Raw genomic sequence first — 6,291 nt, forward strand, 5'->3', positions numbered from 1 at the left:
GTACGCATGCTAAAGGGTTAACAGGCAGCACTGGGGAGAAATAAAAACAGAAGCCCAGTTCAGATCAGCAGAAATGTGGGAAAAGGAAACATCCATCATGTCAGCAGAAACAAGGAGAGAGAGGAAAAGAAGCCTCGGAAAAGAAAGACGTGCGCAAGAAAAGCAGCAAAACGTCTTGCACATGGAGGCGGTGGAGGTCAACACGGACTTGTGGTTTTGTCGGACCCATTCAACAGCACGTGGGTCTTCAGGGTCGTGGCTCGGACGCCTCTCCCCGTGGAGATGCAGAGAGTCAGAGTGGGAGGGCAGGATGGACTTCCTGGGGCACACCTTTATGCCTGGGAATGCATGAGGGTCGCCTCACACAACCATACCCGGGGCTCGCTGCCACGTCCCCCATCACCTCTTCCTGCCTGGCTTCTTCCGTTGAATTAAGACCCAACGTGCCGTTTTCAATTCCTCCCACGCCTGAGACTGTCTGCCTGTTTCCTTTTACGTGAGGGTGTTTCGTCGCCATATTCTTGGTTCGTGCTTTGTTTCCATCAGGTGTGGAGATTGGGCTCCCACACCTTTGCCTCTGGACATCCATGAGGGACATCCGGGGCCAGCAGGATACAGATGCTCTCCACACTCCATGCAGCCACGAGGCTGGCAGGGATCTGCCGTGCTGGGAACGGTGTGTCTGTGCTGGAATCCCGAAACCTCATCTCACGGGTCTCAGTCGTGAGCGCTCTGTGTTCGCTTCCCCCTGGAACACGCTCTCCTCTTTGTGCTCAACTTTCGGATCTTCCTTCAGGCCATGGGATGGTGGAGCTGGTTTGAGTATGTCTTCAGCTCTGTTGTTGATGGCTGCTCCACTTATACTGAGGCTGGGCCTTCACTGGCCTCCGTGACCCTGAGCCTCTTTCTGTCTGACTTAGCGATTCTGTATTTACATCTACACTCTGAACAGCTCAAGCCTTTCTTTCCTGTCCACGATTCGTGGTCCTGCCCCCTCTGTGCTTTCCCTGGCCTTGAAGTTTCGCGCTCTCTGTAGTGACTCTCGTGTTTAGCTATTTCCTCAGGCCTCCAGTGTCCCTTCGTAACCGATTCGAGAACTTTACCCTGCCATCTGTGGGCCATGTTGGAGTTAGCGTGTCACCTTTCAAATCTGCTGGATAGCTCAACCATTTCAAATTGTACGTCTGCTTCCTCGTTTTGTGTTAACGCAGAGTGGTTTGCCACTCTTCCCTCCGGCCTGCCTGCCTTCCTTTCTTCTCACCGTCCTTTTCCTTCCCTTTCACCTCCCCCTCCTCCTCTCTTCCCCCTTTCGGTCTCTCCTTCCCGTCTCCCTGCTTCCTCCCTTCTTCCCTTGGTCATCTTGTCTTTGCTTCCCTCCCTGCTTGTTTCCTGCCTCCCTTCCTTCCTCTCTTTTCTGACTTTTTCCACCTTCTTTCCCTCCTTCATTCTGTCCATTCTTCCATCTTTCTGTCCTGGTTTCTTTTCTTCCTCTTTCGTTCTCTCCTTTCTTCTTCTGTCTTTCCTTTTCCTTCCTTTCTCTTCTACCTTCTCCCTTTCTTTTTACTTTCTATTCTTCCCTCTTTCCTCCCTTTTCCACTTGTTTTCAGTTTTTCTTCCTTCCTTCGAGCTTCTCTTCAGCCACTCTCTTTCAGGAACACCTGCGTGAAACAAAGTGCACTGCGTGATCACAAGGAAAGTGTTTCCTGCGTAGAAAAGCAACTTTTCAAACAACATATACAACTGAAAGAAAGGATAACTTGTCTTTTTTTTTTTTGAGGAGGAGGAGTCTCACTCTGTCGCCCAGATTGGAGTGCCTTAGCCGCTCCCGGCCACCGCAGCCTCGACCTGCAGGGCTCCGGCGATCCTTCCGCCTCAGCCTTCCGAGTAGCCGGAATTACAGGCGCGCGCCACCACGCCCGGCTGATTTTTTGATTTATTGTAGAGATGAGGTCTCACCAAGTTGCCCAGGTGGGTCTCGAACCCGCGGGCTCAGGCAATCCACTCACCTCAGCCTCCGGAAGGCGCGGGATGACAGGCTGAGACGCCAACTTGTCATAGAGTAAAAAGATCACCCTCACTAATAACTAACTAAAGAAATTAACGAGACAAAGAGATACTCCCAGCATCCCTGAACTCACGACGATATCAACACACGTGATTCTCACCGCTGCGACACTGTCCATGGAGGACCAAGACAGTCAGAAACCCGCCACGTCTTGAGAATCGGAGGGTAAAATCATGAAGGTCCGCCCAGGCGTCGGCACAGGATGAGGCCAGAGCAACTGTGTTCACGTCGTCCTCCATGAAATGGATAGAAGTCAGGAAGAAACAACCCAGGCAGACACAGAGCTCGCAGTGCAAGGACATCTAGTTGCACAGGTGGGAAAACAAGATGGGGAGAAGCAGCCCACATTGTCTTGGTGGAAGCCCGCCCTCCATCCATCACAGGCAGGTGACCATGTGAAGGTGAGGATCCCCTCTGTGGGAAGTGGCCACAGTGAGACACAGCAAGGGAATGTGGATCAATACACTGAGAAACAACATCCAGTAAAAAAAATAAACACTTCCAGGAAGTATTGTAAACAGTCATGGAGACGGGACCTACTGGGGAGAAATCCAGGCAGGATAAAAAGGGCAGGAAGACGAAAGGGGCTCCACACTTGATCACCTCCCTCTCCACCTGCTCCTCTACCCGTTCCACGCTCAACCCAACAGAACCATGGGCTGCTGTGGCTGTTCTGGAGGCTGTGGCTCCGGCTGTGGGGGCTGTGGCTCCGGCTGTGGGGGCTGCGGCTCCGGCTGTGGGGGCTGTGGCTCCAGCTGCTGTGTGCCCGTCTGCTGCTGCAAGCCCGTGTGCTGCTGTGTGCCGGCCTGTTCCTGCTCCAGCGGTGGCAAAGGGGGCTGTGGCTCCTGTGGGGGCTCCAAGGGGGGCTGTGGTTCCTGTGGGGGCTCCAAGGGGGGCTGTGGCTCTTGTGGCTGCTGCCAGTCCAGCTGCTGCAAGCCCGTGTGCTGCTGTGTGCCAGCCTGTTCCTGCTCCGGCTGTGGCAAAGGGGGCTGTGGCTCCTGTGGGGGCTCCAAGGGGGGCTGTGGCTCCTGTGGGGGCTGCAGCTCCTGTGGGGGCTGCAAGGGCGGCTGTGGCTGCTGTCAGTCCAGCTGTTGCCAACCCTGCTGCTGCCAGTCCTCCTGCTGCCAGTCCAGCTGCTGCAAGCCCTGCTGCTGCCAGTCCAGCTGCTGCGGCCCCGTTTGCTGCCAGTGCAAGATCTGAGGCTCGGAACGTGGTGCTTTGTGGGTCCTGCAGATCCCAGTCATTCCACTCTGGGACCTGTCCTTCATGACTCACCTCACCGCACACCTGAGGGCCCGTTTCTCCAGATGGAACGAAGCTGGATTCAGCTGCCAGCTCCCAGGTGAGGCCGTGTTGACGTCCACTGCCTCCTAATTCTCTTCCTAGGTAGCTGTGTCTCACTTGCCCCTCACATCCTTCCTTGCCTTTGCTGGGCACTCAGGGCTGAGTGCCTGACTCTCTGCAGTCCTGCTTTTCAGGCCGGGAGGGTCTGAACTTGGGTGATCCATTCAGGGCCGGGAGGGTGGAGCGAGGTCTTGGAGTGACTTTGCATGTCACACACTCTGCTTGGTCTTAATTGTATGCTGCAGACAATAAAACATCAGAACCACAAAATAACTTCGACGTTTCACTGATTTCTGTTGTTCACTGACCGTGCCTGCTGTTCTGTTCATGTTATGTTTCTTCTGATGGGCGAGATGCCGTGGAGGATGCTGGGAGGGAGGCTTGGGGGGGATGCGTGGGGCATTCCATATCCCTTTGAAAACACACGAGCCATGAAGATGGCATGAGAAACTATCTAGAATAATTCCAAGAGAAAAACCAGTAACATAGCCAAAAATAGTATCTGTGACCTATAAATACTTCAGTCTGTCTAATACACTGTCTGTCTAATACACTGACAGTAGAATTCAGCAGATCAAAAAAGAGAATAAGAAATGTAAAGATGTAGTCCTACATTCTCCAGTACTCCTGAAAATGTTAAATTCACAGTTAAAATAAGTTCAATGAACTTTAACCAGTAAAGCAATGAAAGCAAGTCAGGCTCGGAGGCTCAGCATGTAATCCCATGCCTTTGGGAGGCTGAGGTGAGTGGATTGCCTGAGCCCGCGAGTTCGAGACCCACCTGGGCAGCAAGACCTCATCTCTACAATAAATCAAAAAATCAGCCGGGCGTGGTAGTGCATGCCTGTAATTCTGGCTACTCGGAAGGCTGAGGTGGAAGGATCGCCGGAGCCCAGCAGGTCGAGGCTGCGGTGGCCGGGAGTGGCCACTGCACTCCAGTCTGGGTGACAGAGTGAGACTCCACCCCCCGCCCAAACAATGAAAGCACAACATAATTAAATTTCTCAAAACTAGTGACCAGGAGAAAATCATATAAGAGGCTGGAGAAAGAAAAGCCCACAGAGGTGGCACCAAAGATAAGGCAAGAGCAGACTTCCAGGAACAGCCCTGCAGAAACCAGAGAGGCAGCGTCTTTAAACACGACAGGAAAAGAAAAACACTTGAACACTGTTCACCTTGTTCCAACACCTGTCGAAAGCCCAGATAGAGCTGACCAGACCTGAGAAAATGAAAATTAGGTGTTCTTGTAACTCTGTGAACAAAAACCACAACAAAGATGAAGTGGGGAGGAAGGAGGGAGGGAGGGAAGGAAACAGAGATGAGCAAAGGCAGGAAACATGGAGGAGGAAAAAGAAGAAGGAGGGACGGTGGGGAAGAAGACGAGGAGGAAGGAAGCCTGAAATGAAGGAAGGACTAGTAAGGAGGGAGGGCAGAAAGCCGAGAAGGAAGGACAGAGATTGAGGCTTTCTAAAGGTTTGTGTACATTTAAAGAAACACAGAGAGAACTTGCCGGTTTTCTAAGAGAAACGGTCCTTTCAAAAGTTGGGTGTTGAGGGAGGTCTTGTTCCTGATTTTCAACAGGGAGATTGAGTTTTTTATTTTTTGTTTGCATGTGCCATTATGAAGGACTCATGAGGGTTGTTTTAAGTTATGTAAACATGATATTCCTGAAGAATGGGAGGGTGACACGACCATGACTATCGGGGTGCTCGAAGAGGGAGGAGCTGGAACACTGCACGCACGAAAGGAGGTGCAGACACCGGCCTGAGGGAGCACTAGCGAGGGGGAGGAGCGTCTCTGATGTTGGCGTTTCTGAAGTATGCATGATAAAGGGTTAACAGGCAGCACTGGGGAGAAATAAAAACAGAAGCCCAGTTCAGATCAGCAGAAATGTGGGAAAAGGAAACATCCATCATGTCAGCAGAAACAAGGAGGGAGAGGAAAAGAAGCCTCGGAAAAGAAAGACGTGTGCAAGAAAAGCAGCAAAACGTCTTGCACATGGAGGCGGTGGAGGTCAACACGCACTTGTGGTTTTGTCGAACCCATTCAATACCACGTGGGTCTTCAGGGTCGTGGCTCGGATGCCTCTCCCCGTGGAGATGCAGAGAGTCAGAGTGGGAGGGCAGGATGGACTTCCTGGGGCACACCTTTATGCCTGGGAATGCATGTGGGTCGCCTCACACAACCATACCCGGGGCTCGCTGCCACGTCCCCCATCACCTCTTCCTGCCTGGCTTCTTCCGTAGAATTAAGACGCAACGGTGTAGGGTCTCTTATTGTTTCATCAGGGCCCTGGTGCCGTTTTCAATTCCTCCCATGCCTGAGACTGTCTGCCTGTTTCCTTTTACGTGAGGGTGTTTCGTCGCCATATTCTTGGTTCGTGCTTTGTTTCCATCAGGTGTGGAGATTTGGCTCCCACACCTTTGCCTCTGGACATCAATGAGGGACATCCAGGGCCAGCAGGATACAGATGCTCTCCACACTCCATGCAGCCACGAGGCTGGCAGGGATCTGCCGTGCTGGCAACGGTGTGTCTGTGCTGGAATCCCGGAACCTCATCTCACGGGTCTCAGTCGTGAGCGCTCTGTGTTCGCTTGCCCCTGGAACACGCTCTCCTCTTTGTGCTCAACTTTCGGATCTTCCTGCAGGCCATGGGATGGTGGAGCTGGTTTGAGTATGTCTTCAGCTCTGTTGTTGATGGCTGCTCCACTTATACTGAGGCTGGGCCTTCACTGGCCTCCGTGACCCTGAGCCTCTTTCTGTCTGACTTAGCGATTCTGTATTTACATCTACACTCTGAAAGTTTGGTCCATGACGTTTGTAAAAGTCACTTTCTCCTTTTCTTAACTGTCATTTGATTTTCTGCCTGTCCTAGTAGATGG

At 52.4% G+C, this 6,291-nt stretch overlaps 1 pseudogene; it reads right to left on the reverse strand.

The window, feature by feature from the left end:
* Nucleotides 1-2,605: 2,605 nt before the first annotated feature.
* On the reverse strand, nucleotides 2,606-3,333 carry LOC103256950 (annotated as a pseudogene).
* Between the last annotated feature and the right edge of the window lie 2,958 nt (nucleotides 3,334-6,291).

This window comes from Carlito syrichta, unplaced genomic scaffold (genome assembly GCF_000164805.1).
Source record: "Carlito syrichta isolate Samal-C Ts95f unplaced genomic scaffold, Tarsius_syrichta-2.0.1 Scaffold11192, whole genome shotgun sequence".
In the NCBI taxonomy this organism is placed as follows: Eukaryota; Metazoa; Chordata; class Mammalia; order Primates; family Tarsiidae; genus Carlito; species Carlito syrichta.